Source organism: Carassius carassius, chromosome 34 (genome assembly GCF_963082965.1).
Source record: "Carassius carassius chromosome 34, fCarCar2.1, whole genome shotgun sequence".
In the NCBI taxonomy this organism is placed as follows: Eukaryota; Metazoa; Chordata; class Actinopteri; order Cypriniformes; family Cyprinidae; genus Carassius; species Carassius carassius.
Genome location: NC_081788.1, coordinates 7,557,293 through 7,577,752, shown reverse-complemented (window position 1 = coordinate 7,577,752; position 20,460 = coordinate 7,557,293). Strand labels below are relative to the sequence as shown.

Here is a 20,460-nt window from a genome sequence, read left to right as displayed (position 1 = left end):
AACCATTTATTTGATGAAAAATACAATTAAATCAGTAACATTGCGAAATATTATTACAGTGTAAAATAACTGTTCTATTTTATAAATTTTTTTAATTTAGTTTATTTTGTGATGCAAAGCTGAATTTTTAGCATCAATATTCCAGTCAAATTTAGTTCATGAGTATATTCTAAATACCCATAAATGCATTGTTTAATTTGTTGCTACCTTGGTTTATATAATCTTTTATTTTCTTCTCCTCTAGATGTTTGACTCAAATCTGAATAAAGACAAACTGTTGAGACTGAAGCTCGGGGCTGGGAAAGTCATTAAGGTGAGGGGGGAGTTTTCTGTGTGTTATTATCGCTCATACGGCAGTCTAAAGCTCTCTGTCCGTCTCTCAGGGCTGGGAGGAGGGGATGTTGAATATGCACAAAGGTGGAAAGAGGCTCATGGTGATTCCTCCCAGTCTTGCGTACGGGTCGTAGGGATTAGCCATCCGCGTCCCACCGGACAGCACGCTAGTCTTTGAAGCGGAGATCCGTCGGGTATGTCATTCTCACATTCAGAGCTTCAGTTTACTTCCTCACGTTTGCCTGAATAATGTATACTGAATAATGTTACATATTCAAAAAGTACATACTTTTTCATCAGAAGTACACAGTTTGTAGTGTTGGAGAATATGCAGCCCTGCTCTTATCATCAGTATTCTCTCAATGCATGTGCAGGTTAAGTTTGCAAAGGATGGAAGTTCAAGAGATTTGGCGGCTCCATCTCCTGCTCCCAGTGTGGAGAGTCTGGCCCCTGCTGAGCTCAACCAGCCCCTCAGCGCTGCCCCACAAACCAGCAAACCCAGGTGAACCCTACAGGCCTCCTGCCCCAGAGTGCACACACACGTCTGTAAGACTTCTGTTAAAGATCACTTCATCTGGAAAGCATCTGCTGTGTACAAACATCTGACAGAAGTCAGTTTTACATACATTCTTAATCATAAACATCTTATAGACATCTTCTAAACGTCTATTTGACATCTGATAGGAAACGTCCCATAGATGTAATTCAGATAAAACAAACACACTCAAAATATGTCTTGCAGACGTCAAAGAGACGTCTCCATGATGTACAGTAGGTGGCCAGCCTAATTGGGCATTACCGCTGCGCGTACCGGTAACTGTAATTCAGTCGCACGTTAAAATCATTTGCGAAACTACTGCCAGGTGGCGCAAAGGGACGGATTGCGATAAAAGAAGGAAGTAAAACAACAATAACATTATGATACATTTATGAAAACACATAAAAATTTTTACAATTTGTTAATTTTTAAAATGTAGGATAGTCTTAGGCTACAGTCTACTAAACAAAAATTAAAAGAAGACCTTTACACAAAGGATCAAATGCATGCTATTTTTATTAAACAGTAAATAAATATAAGGCCTATATATATATATATATATATATATATATATATATATATATATATATATATATATATATATATATATTATTTGTTTCAGCTGTTTGATCACGCTGGTGCCTCGCGCACATATTCACTGGAAACAGCAGTCGTTCAACAGACTTTCAGTGTTAACAGCGATCCACTTACTCCACATATTGTTAATTATGATTTTTTTTCCATCAATACTGAAACGCGTGAACTACAAAGCCTATTTACCTCATGACTAATAGTTAAGCTTCAAATGGGCAACATCACGAATATGGAAACATTTGGATTTCTCCCGAATGAGAAAGCCTAACCTTACCTTATGCTTAGCTTTAAATTATTATTATTATTATTATTATTTTATTATTAAGCCTATATTATTATATACTGCAATTATATTTATCCATTAGAATTATATATTTTTAATTCTTGTTTTGTTCTGATAAATTTGTTAAATTTAAAGGATTTGTTGTGAAGTGAAGGGAACTAAAAATATCCTGTTGGTACATTATAACATTATTAGGCCAGCCGTTATTATTTCTAAATGTAATATAATGCAACTTATACCTGACTTATATTTTTTCCTCTCACAAACTCTTTTAGCGTGTTTAAAAAAAAAAAAACATTCAGCAAACGAAAATAGGTGATTAATCCCTTAAAATGAAACCTATACACGACTCATATATTTTTTTCCTCTGACAAACTTAATTTACTTTTTAGCGTGTTTCAAAAATAAAAAATAAAGAAAACATTCAGCAAATGAAAATAGGCGAATAATCCGTTAAAATTTGTTACTCTGGGTTAACAGTAATTATAATTATTTTATACTTCAGAACAGAGCCTGGGCCTAATATTGGCTATCCAGGGTTTTTTTTTAAATTTATTTATTTTTTCATTGCATCTGAAAATGACTTCGTTCATCACATTCACTTCACACGCTCTGGTGCAGATCAGCCTCCCGCGACGCTCAGTTGTAGACGATTTAAAAAATGTTTGATATTAAAGGTTGCTGTCCCATTTTATACAGGAATTGTTCATTAAAAAAAATCGAATTATATTGTTAGATCTAATTATATTGTTAACACAAGTTCATTTAGAACTTTTTTTACTTATAAACTCCTTGAGAATTTAAAGTTAGTTTAATAGTATTTAAATTCAAGTTTAAAAAAAAGGTTTTAATTGCTTAAATTATTTTTATTAATTAATAATATCTTATCATGTTTATTCTTTAAGAAAATAAGGGAAAAAATAAGGGACGATCCGAATATTTGTTTTGCTTTACCTATTTATGTAGGCTACAATTATTCAAAAAAATTAAATAAAATAATGTCATTAAAAAATACCATTGGCCTGAGTAATTTTGACCATTATAGAATTGTGACTTTAAAGGTTAGTGATTTAGGAGGTGAAAATACTGTGAGATTAATAATGGCATGGATTTTAGAGCATAACAACCGAAGGTTTATGAAACATTAGCCAATAAAGCATTTTTTTTAAACAACGGAACTTAAAGTTGTGAACTAAAATATTATTTCAACCATACAGCATGTGAATAAATAAAATGCATTATTTTCAGAACATTTAATTATTCATAAAATGCATAACGTTTCTGGTGTTTGGATTTGTACTTCAATATAATGAGCTCCAATTTTAAGAATAGCCCTAGACTAGTTTCTCTCCCTCTCTCTCTCTCTCTCTCTCTCTGTTTAACAGCATTAGCTCAATGATATACGTCTTCCTTCCGTTAGAATCAATGTTTCCTGCTTGCTAAATGTTGGTCTCATGATCAATAAGTTGTATTGGCCTCAATCTGATTCAGTAAAGTCAAACGCAGACAGTGAAGCTGCATCACTGAGCATGCGGGATTCGCTGTGAGGCGGGAACAGAGGATTCCGCTTGGTCTTAAAGCCTTCCTCAAACATCCACGATCACAAATAACAATGATTTTCATAAAATAATGATTAATTATTAATTGATGATTTGTAATTATCATTATGGTCTTGTGAAAATAATAATATGGGCTGCGAGAAAATAATGAATACAAAGAGTAGTGCTGCTGAGTGCAGGCATGTTTCAGCCCAGTAACACACCGTTCCTCAGAGCCAAAAAACAGACCGAATTCAGTTCAGCTGGAGGGGGTTGGGTTTTTGGGGTTAGTTATGTGTGGCTTGTGGGGGTCGATATAAAGGTGTGAATTACTCTTTCATATGGACAGTGTCTTATGAGGCTTTCACTTGCTGAACTGGTTTATATAGGACTGTTGTTTTGGTTATAGACTAAAAAATGGTCTGCCCCCACGTAAGATTTTTCTAGTTCTAGTCGTTTGTTTGTTATATTCAACTAATCAGAGGTTTATATTAAATTTACATAAATCTTAATATATTCCGCGATCAAGCACATGCATTAAGTTTGCAACAAAGCACATGCAGAAGTAGCCTAATAATTGTGAAAAATGAGACATTTTAATTATTTATTAATAAACAAATGTTTTCTTGTCGGCTGCAGGATGAAATTCACAGAAATGCAACATTCACAGATTACACAATTAGTTTTCGTTTCAAAAATATTTCAAGCTTTCTGTAGATATATTTTTAATGTATGTGAGACACCACAATATTATGTTAATTAAAAAATTATAAATTCATTATAAGGAAAAAATTAAAGTGATGAGACGGCGCCTCCCTGTCATTAATGCACATTAATAATTTTTGCACAAACACTTGAATATGACATTTAACATTTAATATAACATTTCAAACATACTTAAATACTTTATCCATGGAGTGAAGGCGGAGCGAGTTTCTGGTATCAGTGAGCGCGGAGGGAAGTTGTTGCTGCTCACACACTCTGCTGCGAGTGAGAGAGAAGTTTCACCTGACGAAATGAAGACGACCGCGGCTGCACAAGCACAGCACATCCGCCAAAAATCAACCTGCAACAATGGTCATTGCTCGACTCGCCAAGCTTTACTTTTGTAGGTCGCATGGCAGTAAATAATTCGATAATATGACCATGCAGTCAATACAGATATTTAATAAAAACATTAAAACAAGCAGTGCTGTAAAATAAAACAATAAAAAAACGCACGCCAGATCTACACCGGACACAAGTGGAGTGATCCAACAAAAGACAACAGAACCCAGTGATGGATACACTGGACACGATCCCCATCAGTGAACTGATGCTCGTTCTGTTTATGATGAAATGTTCTGACACTGTGTTCAGATGATTTGACACTATAGTGTGATGTCATCAAGTTTAGACACACTTTTCGCTGTGGGGCACAGATGACAACTTTCGCGTCCGGTGTAGACACTGACAGTGACTGCTCTATTTACAAATAAGTTCTATAAAAAAAAAAAATCTAAACCAGCGGCATAACGAGATAGAAATATAAACTAGAAAATATATTAACAGGTCCTCCGTCCATGACACTGACTCACTGCTGAGCTGCAGTTTTAATCTTAACAGCTCTTAAAGCTGAGTGGATGGTTAGATGCATGATGGGCTATTATTAAATAAATAAATACATAAATAAATAAAAATAAAGGTCTTTCCAGCATTAAAGGGTTAGTTCACCCAGATAGAAAATGTATGTAATTAATAACTTACCCTCATGTTGTTCCAAACCTGTGAGACCTCCGTTTATCTTTGGAACACTGTTTAAGATATTTTAGATTTAGTCCGAGAGCTCTCAGTCCCTCCATTGAAGCTGTGTGTACAGTCTACTGTCCATGTCCAGAAAGGTAAGAAAAACATCATCAAAGTAGTCCATGTGACATCAGAGGGTCAGTTAGAATTTTTTGAAGCATCGAAAATACATTTTGGTCCAAAAATAGCAAAAACGACGGCTTTATTCAGCATTGTCTTCTCTTCCGTGTCTGTTGTGAGAGAGAGTTCAAAACAAAGCATCTGGATATCCATTTACTCAAACAGTACACTGACTGAACTGCTGTGAACGCATCAGCGAGGCAAAACTGACGTCTATTTGCGAAAATGTGCTTTGATGAGCTTGTTTGATAACTTGTGGTTAAAGCGCCACTCGGCGGTCAAAAGCTGCAAATGCACTTGACACACACCGTGGCGGCGGTACCCACAGCGGTAAAAAGGGCCTTTTGAATGTCTACTTACTGTACGTGTGCTATCAGGTGCTGTAGCCTGACTGGAGACTATTGTTTGAATTAATAGAATTTGCTTTAAATTCTCTGTTTGATAATTTTTTTTTGCTAACAGTGAAGCGCCTCCTCGAGCAAAATCAAACTCCCTTAATGAACAGCTCAGTGTAAGATTTTTTTTATTTTATTTTTTGCAGTTGAATGCATTTGTTTTTAGCATTTTGTTTTATTAATCCAGATTTCTGTTAAAATAAATTACACTTTACAACAAGGTTCATTAGTTAACATTCATTAATGCATTATCTAATGTTAAGTTACAATGAGCAGTACAGTTTTTTTTATCAAAGATTTTATTAATTTATTGTTTTATTAAAGTATTTAATAAATAGTTATTTCAATAATTAATTTATCTAAATGATAATTAATAAAAATACAACTGATTGTTGTTAGTCCATGTAAGTTCAGGTCCATTCATTAAAGGGACAATAAGTAACTTTTTAGGTATTTTATTATCTAAAATCAATATTTTTATTCATAAATATGCCCTCAATGGTGTACAAATACCTATGCCAATGTTTAAACTAATCCTCGTAAATGAAGAATTTATTATCTTTATATACATGGGACGGGTAGGTCGACGGAGGCTTCCATGTAGTTCCGCCAACTTGCAAAACTATAATAGCAGAGAGGGACAAAAAGTACTAAGCCAATGCGTTTCCACAACGCGTTTTCGGTCAGAGCCAGAAACGCAGGTGCAGAGCAGTGAGAGGCGCTTGAAACTGCAACCGCAAGTTTAAAAGTCTGGATTGCATTCTTATTATGGACCATACATATGCCGCGCCACAGGAGAAGAAAACATCGTCGCCAAAACGAAGTGCTATTAGAAGACATCCTGTCAAAGCTTTTTGGTACATATCGCCTACCGTAGATGCAACGCGCATTTGAAAAAGCGAGGCGCTGGAGAGCAAAATTAGTTTGAATGCAAAATACAATTTCACCACTAGATGGGAGTAATTCCTACTTACAGTCCCTTTAATATTAACAGATAAAACATTCGACTTTAATAGTAAATGTTATTATGTTTATTTTAGTTAATTTTAACTGATGTAGTTAACTAATGTTTACAACTGGAACCTTATTGTAAAGTGTTTCCAATAAATATAGCTTGAGCTAGTGCACAACATATATAGATGTATATTTATAATGAATAGGTGTGCTCAATAAATCTGTAACATAATGGTTATTGGCCAACATTAATGTTTTTGATTGTTGTTGTTTTTTTTGTTTGTTTGAAGTTGTCAATATTGGATATATACTGTATTTTTAATTATTCTGGCTCATATTTTCTTATTTTTACTTTTGTTAAATGACAAAAATGAAAATATGCTCTACTAACAGTATATATCCACTGATCTATAATAGAGAATATATATATATAGATCAGTGTACAGTATATGTCCAATATTGACAGATACTGATAGACTTTCAAAAGTTGAAGGAATAATGTTTTGATGCCTAGATTCATTTGTATTCTAATTATTATTTGTATATCTTTTTAGTAATTAGTCATAGTATGTTAGTTGAATTTTAGTATAAATGCTTCACTAATACAACCCGAATTCCGGAAAAGTTGGGACGTTTTTTAAATTTTAATAAAATGAAAACTAAAGGAATTTCAAATCATATGAGCCAATATTTTATTCACAATAGAATATAGATAACGTAGCAAATGTTTAAACTGAGAAAGTTTACACTTTTATCCACTTAATTAGCTCATTTAAAATTTAATGCCTGCTACAGGTCTCAAAAAAGTTGGCACGGGGGCAACAAATGGCTAAAAAAGCAAGCAGTTTTGAAAAGATTCAGCTGGGAGAACATCTAGTGATTAATTAAGTTAATTGATATCAGGTCTGTAACATGATTAGCTATAAAAGCTTTGTCTTAGAGAAGCAGAGTCTCTCAGAAGTAAAGATGGGCAGAGGCTCTCCAATCTGTGAAAGACTGCGTAAAAAAATTTTGGAAAACTTTAAAAACAATGTTCCTCAACGTCAAATTGCAAAGGCTTTGCAAATCTCATCATCTACAGTGCATAACATCATCAAAAGATTCAGAGAAATTGGAGAAATCTCTGTGCGTAAGGGACAAGGCCGGAGACCTTTATTGGATGCCCGTGGTCTTCGGGCTCTCAGACGACACTGCATCACTCATCGGCATGAATGTGTCAATGACATTACTAAATGGGCCCAGGAATACTTTCAGAAACCACTGTCGGTAAACACAATCCGTCGTGCCATCAGCAGATGCCAACTAAAGCTCTATCATGCAAAAAGGAAGCCATATGTGAACATGGTCCAGAAGCGCCGTCGTGTCCTGTGGGCCAAGGCTCATTTAAAATGGACTATTTCAAAGTGGAATAGTGTTTTATGGTCAGACGAGTCCAAATTTGACATTCTTGTTGGAAATCACGGACGCCGTGTCCTCTGGGCTAAAGAGGAGGGAGACCTTCCAGCATGTTATCAGCGTTCAGTTCAAAAGCCAGCATCTCTGATGGTATGGGGGTGCATAAGTGCATACGGTATGGGCAGCTTGCATGTTTTGGAAGGCTCTGTGAATGCTGAAAGGTATATAAAGGTTTTAGAGCAACATATGCTTCCCTCCAAACAACGTCTATTTCAGGGAAGGCCTTGTTTATTTCAGCAGGACAATGCAAAACCACATACTGCAGCTATAACAACAGCATGGCTTCGTCGTAGAAGAGTCCGGGTGCTAACCTGGCCTGCCTGCAGTCCAGATCTTTCACCTATAGAGAACATTTGGCGCATCATTAAACGAAAAATAAATCAAAGACGACCACGAACTCTTCAGCAGCTGGAAATCAATATAAGGCAAAAATGGGACCAAATTCCAACAGCAAAACTCCAGCAACTCATAGCCTCAATGCCCAGACGTCTTCAAACTGTTTTGAAAAGAAAAGGAGATGCTACACCATGGTAAACATGCCCCGTCCCAACTATTTTGAGACCTGTAGCAGAAATCAAAATTGAAATGAGCTCATTTTGTGCATAAAATTGTAAACTTTCTCACTTTAAACATTTGCTATGTTATCTATGTTCTATTGTGAATAAAATATTGGCTCATGTGACTTGAAAGTCTTTTAGTTTTCATTTTATTAAAATTTAAAAAACGTCCCTTTTCCGGAATTCGGGTTGTAATAAACCATCTACAGTATAAATGTGTCTGTGTATTTTCTGACATGTTTTGCAATGTCTACAGAATCCTGATGCCACTAAAGCTAAACTGATCTCACGCATGGCCAAGATGGGCCAGCCGCTGCTGCCCTTCATCACCGGCCCATCCTCATCATCCTCACAGCCAGACTCCAGTGACTCTGAAATTGAGGCAAGGTTTATTTTTCTGAGAACGTCATTACAATGGTTTTAGTCTGTCTCCAAACCAGATACAGCACAAAGATCTGCTGCTGTGATCAACGTCTCTGTCCTTTAGTAAAGATATGCATATGTGTAAATGTGAGAGGATGCATACAGATGACCCTCATGCACTCTGTTCCTGTTATTGCTGTAGGACCCCAGTGTGTCCAGATTCAAGGAGCGTACCAGTGCACCATCAGCACAGCCTGTACACATCTCCTCCGGCCCGCCAACATCAGTGCAGGGTAACACCATTATCATATCATATCCTGATGATAACGGCCACGAGTGTAACATAGTATAAAATAATGCACTTTTTAAACATATACTTAATTATTTGAGATTTATTTGAATTCTAGTAGAAACTTACAAAACCAGCACACAAATAAAGCTCAGCCATATACTATTATAGATAAATAGGAATGCAATGTTGCATTCTTATGTCATTAAATGAAATTTAATTTATGCATTTAGCAGATGCTTTTATCCAAAGCGACTTACAGTGCATTCAGACTATACATTTTCTACCTAACATGTGTTCCCTGGGAATCGAACCCACAACCTTGCGCTGCTAACGCAATGCTCTACCACTTGAGCCTCAGGAGGCACTGTCATTGTAGTCTTTATGTCATTGTAGTGTTTATAACATTGTATGCGCCCTCTCTTCATTCCAGCTTCGGCCCTAGTTCCTGTAACCATGGCAACAGCCAATCCGCAGCCCATGATGTCAGGAAGCGTAAATGCCTTTCAGGTGGATAACTCACTGTTGCTGTGTACATTCAACATTAATGCTTCATAATAATTATAACTACAATAGCAAGTCTGATAATATTAAAGCACTCGTCAACCCAAAATGAAAATTCTGTCATCATTTACACTGACATAGAGTTATTACTAACTAGCTATTAGTTACCAAGTCTCTAATATGGACTTTATGTGCCATTTAAGTAAGACCTTACAATCGGCCGCTGCAACTCTACTCTGAACAAACACTTAACATCTAGTATGATTCCTCCGTTGACTGTGACTTCCTCTTTTCAGGCTGTTAGTCAGATGTACCCCACACAGACTGTGTCTTACCAAGGTAAAGACCATCCTACCACTTTGACAAAACATTTGTTTGTAGTTTATCGCCTGCAGATGGTATGATTTTAAGGTCGTGATCGTAAATGACGTTTGTCCCTTTAAGGAACTAGTGACGTCACGTCCTTCTTGATGACAGAGGCTCGACAACAGAACACTGAAATCCGATTGGCTGTTGGGAAAGTGGCAGACAAACTGGACCACTTGTCCTCAAAGGTTGATACATTATTAGGAATCTTTGTTTCTAAGTAACTGCATTTATATACTCGAACAACCTTTTGAGAAATCTCTCTTCTTTTTCAGATTAATGACCTACAAAAGCAAGGCAGTGTTTCGTTGGGCTTATCAAACGTGTCCATGGAATCTGCAATGATCATGCACAACATTCAGAGGATCATACAGGTAACCCACTGTCAATTGGGAGGTCAATCGTTACAGTAATCAATGTAAACTGAATTAAATACTTAAAATATGTATAAACTGGAATATTTTGGTGACCCTTGGTCATGTGACTGCATGTATTCAGGAGAACGAATGTCTGAAGAAAGAGGTGTTTGAGAAAAGTTCATGCATTGAGGAGCAGAACCGTAAGATCGGCGAGCTGCTCAATCAGAACCAGAGGTCAGGATTCAGTTCATCTTTTCTCTCATTATTATATGTTGTTACCTGCTCCCGTCCCCATCACTTCTTGTCCTGTTTTGACCATCACTTTCAAAAGAAATGTCAAAGTATCATTGTGACTCCAGGCTGTGTGTGTTTGTGCAGGTACGTGGAGCAGAGTAATCAGCTGATGGAGCAGAGAAACGACTCTCTGAAGAACCGCAGTGAACAGAGTCAGGCCAGAATCCGGCAGGCAGAACAAGACAAGGTAACTCTGTTAAACCGTGCAACCCAACACACACGCAATAACACCAGAAACCTAGTGAGCTGCCACGCTTTACACTGAAGCCTACATCACAATCATTTTGTAATCGGTGTGACTGATTGCTGATTCGATATCAGTGCACAAGCGGTTGTGTTTAACTCAAAACAAAACAACATTCGGAGTATTTCTTAGCTGGTGTTACCTTCGCCTCGGTGACTAGATCGGCAAACTCAGTAATTATGCATAAAAATATTTACATGTAATTTCTCTCTTGCCGTCACAAGCTCTAATTTTATAAGTACATCGTGATTATTGGTAGGTTTGTAATACAACCAATATGCTCCATCTGGACAAGCCATCATGGTAGGAGTGCAGAATTAAAATGATTAAGGTATTTCTCGTCAGTCTTTTCCCTAAATTAGTTTTTTCCTCACTCTCCACTCAAGCAAAGTGACTTTTTAACATTACAGAAGTACTCTTAAATATCTTAAGCCATTTATCTCTGATCTGATTCGTTGATTAACGCTGCTCTGATTGGCTGAGAGCCTTTAGTGGTGACTGCTCTCTTTTCCCAGCATGCACTGCCACAAGAATTGAGTTGGGATCAGGTGAGCAAGAGCGCTGTCCCGTCTCATAGTCTTCATACGCACTCTCCCATCTTTTATTTAAAGTAAACCATTTCACATTTCTCTTTTGTGTTCTTACTCAACAGGCACCACTCACTAACCAATCAGCATTCAGCTCTCAGCAGAGATAGACAGTTCTTCCATCATTTTTTTGCCATATCTTCTTGTCACTGTTTGTGTTACAGTCCCATCATCATTTCATCAGAGTAGTGCTGTTGTATCATCACTGGTTTCATGTCGTCTCTCTGTGTCTCTGGAAGGCACGTTTGACAAGAGGACCTGGCGTCGTCCGCGGCGCGTGTGTCGGAGCTGCAGCTGGAGTTGAGCTCTCAGCAGCAGAAGGCCTCAGCGCTGCAGAGCAAACTCAGCTCGGCTCTGCAGGACGGTCAGCAGCGCAGCACACACGTCACAACACTGGAGGCGCAGATACTGGTTGAGTATTCACTGCGAGAGGAGCGGTTGATCACTTGGTTTCCAATTTCCTTGCAATGAAATCTCATTGGTCCAAAATCTCACTCAACCAAAATATGTGTTAAACTTTAAATATGTGGGTACATTTCACTGTAAACATGTACAGGTCACATTTCACTCCAAAATCAAAGAAAAAATTGATTTTTCAGTTTTCATTATTCTCAGTTTGGATTCTCATTATTGTATTTTTTTTTTTTTTTTTATGCTTTTCTTAAAGAAATGCAGTGTTTTATTATTATTATTATTTTTTTATTGTCTAAAAAAAAATAAAGGCTGTATCACAGAAGAATTATCATGATTCATAAATAGTTTATTATGTAAGGAGCATATAATTGTATTTTTATAACATTACAATATTTTTTTTAAGTTAAAGTATACTTTTGTTCTTCTCTCTTTCATTTTGGGGGAAATATGGCCAGAACGTGTTTGTATGGGTGTTTTGATTTGTTTAGATTTCTTTATTTCTTTTTCTTTATTTTTTTCATTTTTGATTTTGTCTAGTTTTTTCCCCCCTTGTTTTCTTTTTAATTTTTGATTTAGTTTTGCTTTTGTATTTCTTTTTTTCATTTGTTTTGCTTGCTTGCTTTTCTGTTTGTTTGTTTGTTTGTTTGGCATCATTTTTGCTCTTCAGTTATTAAAAAATGACTAGGGATTGGAAAATCGCACGGAGAACAGCTTGTTAAGGCTTGATGTACTGTGTCTGTTTCAGAGCTGAAGGAGACCGCAGACAGAGTTCAGGACCAACACAAGATGGAGAAACAGAAACGAAAGGAACTGGAGCTCAAGCTCAACAACATGGAGGAGGAGCTACAGGACATGAAAACAGAGAAAGACAGTTTGGAACGAGTGAGTATTTCACACGTCTGTCACTGTGTACATGTGTGAGGGGGGAAACAGCGAATAACTGTGTGATTCAGACTCTCTCTGAGAGGAAGAGGAAGTGGCAGTTGGAGAGACAGCGCTGCGATGAGGAACTGGAGGAAGTGAGGAGGGCGGGCCAGCAGGAGTTAGACAACCTCAGGAGCCAATTACGTAAAGCAAGAACCAGCACAGACCAAGCCACAGCTGAACAGGTAAATGACAAGATTAGATCCATGCTGGACTCATGGCAACTAGTTGACTTTCCTTACCCATTCCTGACAGTAACTGTATAAAGCTGTTGGCACATTCAGCATTTGTTTAATTATAGCTTCACGAGAGTAGCTTGACTTGTGTCTGTGTGCAGCTGTCTCAGCTGCAGGCCGATCTGGAGCAGGAGTGGCAGGTGAAGTGTGATCAGGCTCTGGCAGCGGCGCGTGAACAGCAGACGAGAGAGATGACTGAACTCTCAGAGCACAGAGACACACTGCAGCTCAAGCTCACACAGCTGCAGGACAAGGTTCACACACACTCCACCCGTCCTGCATCATGTGCTGAATGAATACTTGTTTCTTACCCATTTCTGGGAGCTCATTTGTTGAAGCATGTCATGCTTTCTCACAAAATATGATGTATTTTGTGGCATTTTTGCTTTTGACAACCATTAGTACGATTGTATCATCCCACAAAAACGTGATTCCTGTCTTTCTCTGAAAACTAGTTTTTCATTTCTCAGTCCATGTTCAAATGTATGACATTAATCCTGATCTCAGTGTATAATGAAAGAATTATGGTCAGTGATAGAAGAAAATGCATGACTATGTACATGAGCCAGATGTTTCTGCTGCATCTTTGGGTGTTTTACTATGTCCAAACAGCGACAGCAAAAAAACACATACACACACAATCACACATGCATATATATATATATATATATATATATATATATACACAGTAGTCAGCATTTGAAGTGGATCAAAACAGTTAATCAGTGCATTTTGGTTTGAGGTTTTAGGAGAACTTCGATGAAAGGTTTCGATCCACTTCAAATATTGACTTGTGAAACTGTGAAAGTTATTACATTAAAGTTTTTAAATCTGACATTAAATGGAGTATTTGAACATATTTTTCAGTCATACACAGAATTCAAGTTAAATAGTATTTAAAATTTAAATACTTTTTTGTCATTACAATTTTGAAACTTCTGACATTTGGATTTTTTTTTTTTTTTTTTTTGAAGTGAAACATATAAAATGTGAAAAATAATCTCATTTTGTGTGGGGGAAAAACAACTGTACGTGATGTAAAGTCTGTATTGATATATTTAATCTCAGCATCATCAAATTCGGTAATATTAGGCTTTTTTTAGGTTTCCTAGGGGGTTTTTCCAGATTTTTATCCCATGATGCAGAGCTATGATGTAGACACACATGCAGAGCAAGTCCACACCTATTTATAATACTTTGACAAGCAATGACATCTTAATCTCACGACATTACAAAACAATCGTCTATTGTCTTTTTCTTAAACTGTTGAACAGGCAATCACTTAACTAATCAAACTAACACAGTTTTTAACATCTCCTGTCCATAGTTGAACACACTCAAACAGTCTTGTGAATCAGAGGAACAGCTTTTACTACAGCAGCAGGACCAGAAAGAAGAGCTGCAGGCCTTGAGAGAAAAGGTGAAACATTGAGAAAAAACTGATTCACAAGTTTCTAGTTTCAGTCAGCATAAATTTAGGTTTTTTTTGTCCATATCGTACAGCCCTATCACGATTTTTTGATCAATTTTGCGATTTCGATTTTAATCACGATTTTGACACACAGACATGCTTTAGGGATTTTATTTTTCTTTTTTTTTTTGCCATGCATTGGTCATAGAGCTCACTGTAGCTGTGCCTCAGGTGTTATATGTTTTGCCTAATATATTTATTGCCCAAGGGTCACATGTACTCCGTCTGCAGTGCGTATACAGTAAGTTATGTGTACGCGGTTCAGAAGCAGCAACAAGAGCGCATTATTGTAACGCGAAAGCACATTAAAATAATGCGTGAGCGCAAATCTATCCACTCGCACCAGTGATGCGCAGGTCAATGTATTAACCCGCACCCGACCAACGTTTTCAACTAACCCGCCTGCAAGTCGGACCGCAAAAAAAATTAAATAAAATATTGTACCTGAGCCGCTTCCTGACCCGCATTTTTAAAAAGCAGTAAATGCTCAATGTAGCGTCATTGGGCCATAGGAACGTAGGCAAAACTAACTAGGCAAAAAAAAAAAACTTAATATATTATAATATTGTCAAGAATTAAAAAAAATCTTCAGTAAGCTCATAATTTGTACTAAAATAGTCTAGTCTGGCTATGTCTATTTGTATGTTTCTGCAAGGTTAGCAGACAGCGAGGTTCGGGTTTGTTTTCCGATCAGAGCTCGTGAGCGGAGAGCGCATTTCTGAATATCCCGATCCGCTCGCTCATTCCGTGAGGTCTCGCTCAACCCAGAATGGCCTGCTGGTTCGAAAATATGCAAGGAGTCATTTTATTGTTTAGTAATAAACTGGTGTTTTCTGTGTCGCTGCAAAGATGAAGTTGACGATGCAGACTCGCCATGAACACAGAGAGAAATGCACATTTCATATGGATGACATCATCAGAGAGTAGCCCATTTATTTGGGTTTGAATATTTTCGTTTAAAAGAAGACATGTCAAGCTTTCTGTAATGTATAGTCTATATTTCTCAAATCTTTGAGGCGCACGCTGAGTTTAGTTCACATGCAATGCAAGTGATCGTGCCGGCACCTTATTACATTGTCTGCTAGGCTATATATTTGCTTCTTATTTATTAAATACGGGCAACTGATTGATAAAAAATTGATCAAAATTAAGATACAATTTATACAAAACGAAAATCTTTTAAAAAGAGTTTTCTATAAAACAAAACTTAATGAAGTCATCAAAATCATGTTTTACCAAAAACAGCGACGCCCCCCCCCCCCCCCCCCCTTGCAGTCTTCTTTGCCGCCTCCATCTCTACGTGCAGACTGAGCTCGTGCGTTATCTTCATGCCAGTTATTCAGCCAATAAAGTGTAAGCCTATGTATTTCAAAAATGTGTCTAGTACTATATAAATGACAAAGGTTTAATTGGCATTATTATTTTAAAGGACCCCACTGACCGCGACCCGAATATCATTAAAAATATTTTTGGATGACCGCAGGCACCCACTTATTTTGGATCAGCCCGCGCATCACTGACTCGCATGGAGATTTCCTTTGCTCTGTTAACCAAACCAGATGTGCGTGCTCAGATCATAGACTGTATAAGGCTCAGATACACGCTGCCTTACAATGTGTCTCCTCTCGCTCAACCTGTGTCCTGTGCACTCACAACTCTCTCTGTGCTCACGCGCAAGATATTAAATCTTTTCGCACCTTTCTATTTATAACCTTTTCTGTTCTCATCTTTTTACTGCGTGCAGTGTGAACGTTCTGATCCGTTAACATGGGCTCGAAAAAAAAAAAGGCTACGCATCACAGAGTGTGTTAACCTGGAGTTAGGCATATGCCCAGTCTGCTCTGTTCTCGCGCTCCACTTAGGTGCGTTGCATCCTGATTGGTTCAGATAACATACTGCAGGAGGTCAGGGCTGCGGAAGATCGTGCTATAAAGCGATTTAGAAATCGCGCACACTCAATTCGCGATTTTATTTCGATTTCGATTAATCGCACAGCCCTACATAAAATTGTTTTGTATTTATTTATTTTTTTACATCAAGTTGATCCTCAGGCCTCATTGCTTTTCAGTTACAACTCTGTAAACTTGTTTAAATTCTTCACTTTTTCATGGATTTTCTTAAATTTTTTCAATGTTAGTCTGTTAGTTTTGTGATGTTAGTGTCAGTTAGTTGCACCTAAAGTATACATTATTTAGTTTACCCAACTATCTCTCTGACTGTTTTTGCCACGGTATCTTTAAGACTTCCAAGAGTAAATGACTTCAATGTAATAAAAAGCTGCCAATAGATAGTATGTAAGTCATAATATGTAAATGATTGGCTGAGCTCCTCACAGTATCTCGAGGACTTCTGAATAGGTTGTGATTCACGTTGTCTTGCGGGTGTTTCAGTGCTCGGTGCTGGAGCAGCAGCGGGAGACACAGCTGTCAGAGCAGCAGCACACAGACACAGCACAAGAGGTGAGACACAAACCAACCAATGAGGTACAGGAATAATAATAATAAGGTACATGCTGTATTGTCAGTGACTCCGAGTCAGTATCATGCATCAGAACCTCTCGGTTCGGATCAAATGTTATCAATCTGCACAAGGTGTATCAAGTGTAGTGTAGATTGAACTGTCAGTAACCTCAGACTCGCTGTGCATCTGTAGACAAGTCTTGAATTATTATCATAAACTGTAGACTCCCGACTTTGATGTTTTTATATATTATTAGTACTGGTGTTATTGTACTGTAAATTAATTTGTTGGCTTATTTTAATAACATTTACACACATTTTGTGGATACTAATTTATATAATTTAATTACTTTATTTTATTTTAACATATTTTGTGTCTGCATGACACATCACTATGGAAACAAGATGATGCATGTAGATTGTTTAAATTTAAAATTAAATTAAAAAATTAATAATGATGCATGTAGATTTTTTAATATCTATGTATAATTACCATGGTCCATTTACAATACATCACAAAATAAAATAAAAAAATCCAATCAGGCTGTCATTTCATGTACACTTGGAATTACACAAGCAATTTTTTTTAAGACATTACTATTTTGCTTTATTTTTTATTTATTTAGCAAAGACATATTAAAATGATGTAATTTAGCAAAGACCAAAAGTGACCATTAAGACATTTAATGTAACGCATAATATTTTCTATTTCAAATAAATGCTGTATTTTTGAACTTATTCCGTTCCTCCGCTTTATAAAGCAGTAAATCATCATATTTGTATGATTTCTGAAGGATCATGTGACAATGAAGACTGTAGTAATGATGCTGAAAATTCAACTTTGCATCATGGGAATAAATTCAGCTTTTGTAATAATTACAATGCATTGAAATTTTTTTAATGCACCCATATATATACTAGTGAAAATATCACTTATTTTAGGTTTAAATTATTTATAAAATGTATGAAATATTTTAAAGCATTTAATTTTTCTTCATATATTAAAAGCAGTCATGGATCACTCTTTATAAGCTCAGCTGTAATTATTTCCAGGTGAAGCGTGTGATGAATGGAGTGTTTCAGTCTCTCAGAGCGGAGTTTGAGCTGAATGAGACCTACACAGGAAGTGCTGTTCTCCGAGTGCTGGTCAGCACCATCAAGGTCTGGCGAATCTCTCTCCAGCACAACATGAGCGTTAAAACCTTATTCTGCAGATAAAATATCTCTCAGTGTGTTTCTCTCCTCCGATCGCAGAATGTCACACTGCAGCTCCTCGCCAAAAAGGAGAGATCTTCATCTGAACACAGTGAAAAAGAAGAGGAAGTGGAGGAGAGAGAGACTGACGCTCAGCCTAGACGTGAAGTGCATATAAACGGCCAGAGAGAGCGAGATCCTGCAGGAGCGCAGGATGAATACGGACCGCAGCAGGTGGAGAAGGAAGATGTTTCACTAGCAGATGAAAAGAAAGAAGAAACAGAGGAACTTGAAGGAGTAGAGGACAGGAGTGAACAGGAAATTGTAGAAAATATGAGTGAAGAGAAGGGAGTGCAAGTTACAGAACACAATGTGCAGGATCAGGACAGTGAGAGCGGCACAGAAATGAAACGCGAAGAAGAGACCGAAAGTGACATCACAACCAAACAGGAAGTGACCCCAGAGGACATTAGTCCTACACAGGAAGCCAAGGTAACTGATGAGAGTGTCACAGGGCCTTTAGATGAAGCAGAAAGTGCACACATGACATTAGGTGGACTTCCCAGGCAGCCTCCTCCATCTCCTCCCGCTCTGCAGGATACTTCTGCACTGCGCTCCAGGTGCGTGCTCAACCGCTAACATGCGAAATCTGCTTCAATGTTATGACTGTAGACTAGGGGTGTAACGGTACGTGTATTCGTACCGGACCGTTTCGGTACAGGGCTTTCGGTACGGTGCACATGTGTACCGAATGACCGAATGCAATATTTTGTTTTGCGGAACATAAGTACATTTTCATGTTTCCAAACGAACATATTAAGTGGCGGAAGTCTCCGCGTTCAGCGCAAATCCCGCCCTACAGCTGATTCTAAGGCCGGCGACACACTGGCTGCGTGGCGTTTCTGCTGTTTGTCAGTTGCCTGACGGCTGCTTCGCGTTTTCTGTGTCTTTACACACCAGAATCGTGCCTGGCGCTGCTGCTACTGTAGGTGACATAGAGGGAGGCTGCCGAGGCGCCGACAGAACAGGATCTTGTCTTCACGACAACAATATCTATACTTCATGTTGAGCATTAATATAAAGCCTATTGATAAAGGACACCATCAACAGTATTGACGGCCAAATAGACTATGTTTGACAGGTGCAATATGCCAGTGTGTCACCGGCCTAAGGTTTTCAAAAGGCATCACGCGAGTGTGAACATCAATACAACTAGGAAAAAAACGATTGTAATTCAAACGCAGTTCAAGTCGGCATTTAAACAGACCTTTGCTCTTAATTCCGATCGGTCCAACGCTATAACGAAATCTGAGGGATTGGTAATGATGCACTGTATTTATATGTGTTATTTATATTTTTCATTATATTTTATTATATGATATTGGTTTGAGACTGAGAGTATTTTATTTAGTGGTGAACTTTGCAGCAGTATTTTATTTCTTATTCTTTTTTTTATTTTATATTTATTTTATTAAAAAGTATTTAAAAAACAAAAGTGTAAACAAATTGTTAAAAAAAAAGTTTATATTAATAAACAACCTGAAGTTTAATGTTTGCATTTCTTTCCCTTACTGTACCGAAAATGAACCGAACCGTGACTTTAAAACCGAGGTACATACTGAACCGTGATTTTTGCGTACCGTTACACCCCTACCGTAGACTCAAAAATGAAAATCAGTATTTACTTACCTTCACATCATTTTAGTACCGAGATAATATTAGTTAATTTGAATTCGTTTTTATTTCATCTCTTCTTTTTTCTTTTATGATTTAAAGTGTCCCTAATATGGGTAATGAAAGGTGCATATATTGGTTTTGGGAGTCCTCAACAATGGGTTGACAAGCATGTAAGGTCAAAAAGGACCTTCATTGTCTTGTACCTTATTTGCTAAATGATTCATTTAACGATTAATTTATCCAAACCCGTCCTTTTTCGTGACACTAATCTGTGGCGATTGATCTCATTTTCATTTCATTTCAAATCCATAATAGGGGCACTTTAAGCCAAGTCTTTTAAAGCTCTAAGAGCCTCGATGGAGAGAAAAATGCAACAAGCAATTTGATTTTGCCGTTACTAACACAAGCTATGTATGGCTTAATGATTAAAAGTGTAGTGCACACATCGTCTGAACCACTTTTATGGGGTTATTTGTCATGTTTGCTTTTACTCATGTATCAGGATGGTTGTGCAAAAGAGCAACTAA

General features: G+C 37.3%; 1 pseudogene; it reads left to right on the top strand.

Moving 5' to 3' along the window:
* LOC132114777 (FK506-binding protein 15-like) overlaps positions 1 to 20,460 on the top strand; it is a 43,533-nt pseudogene that overhangs the window by 21,286 nt on the left and 1,787 nt on the right.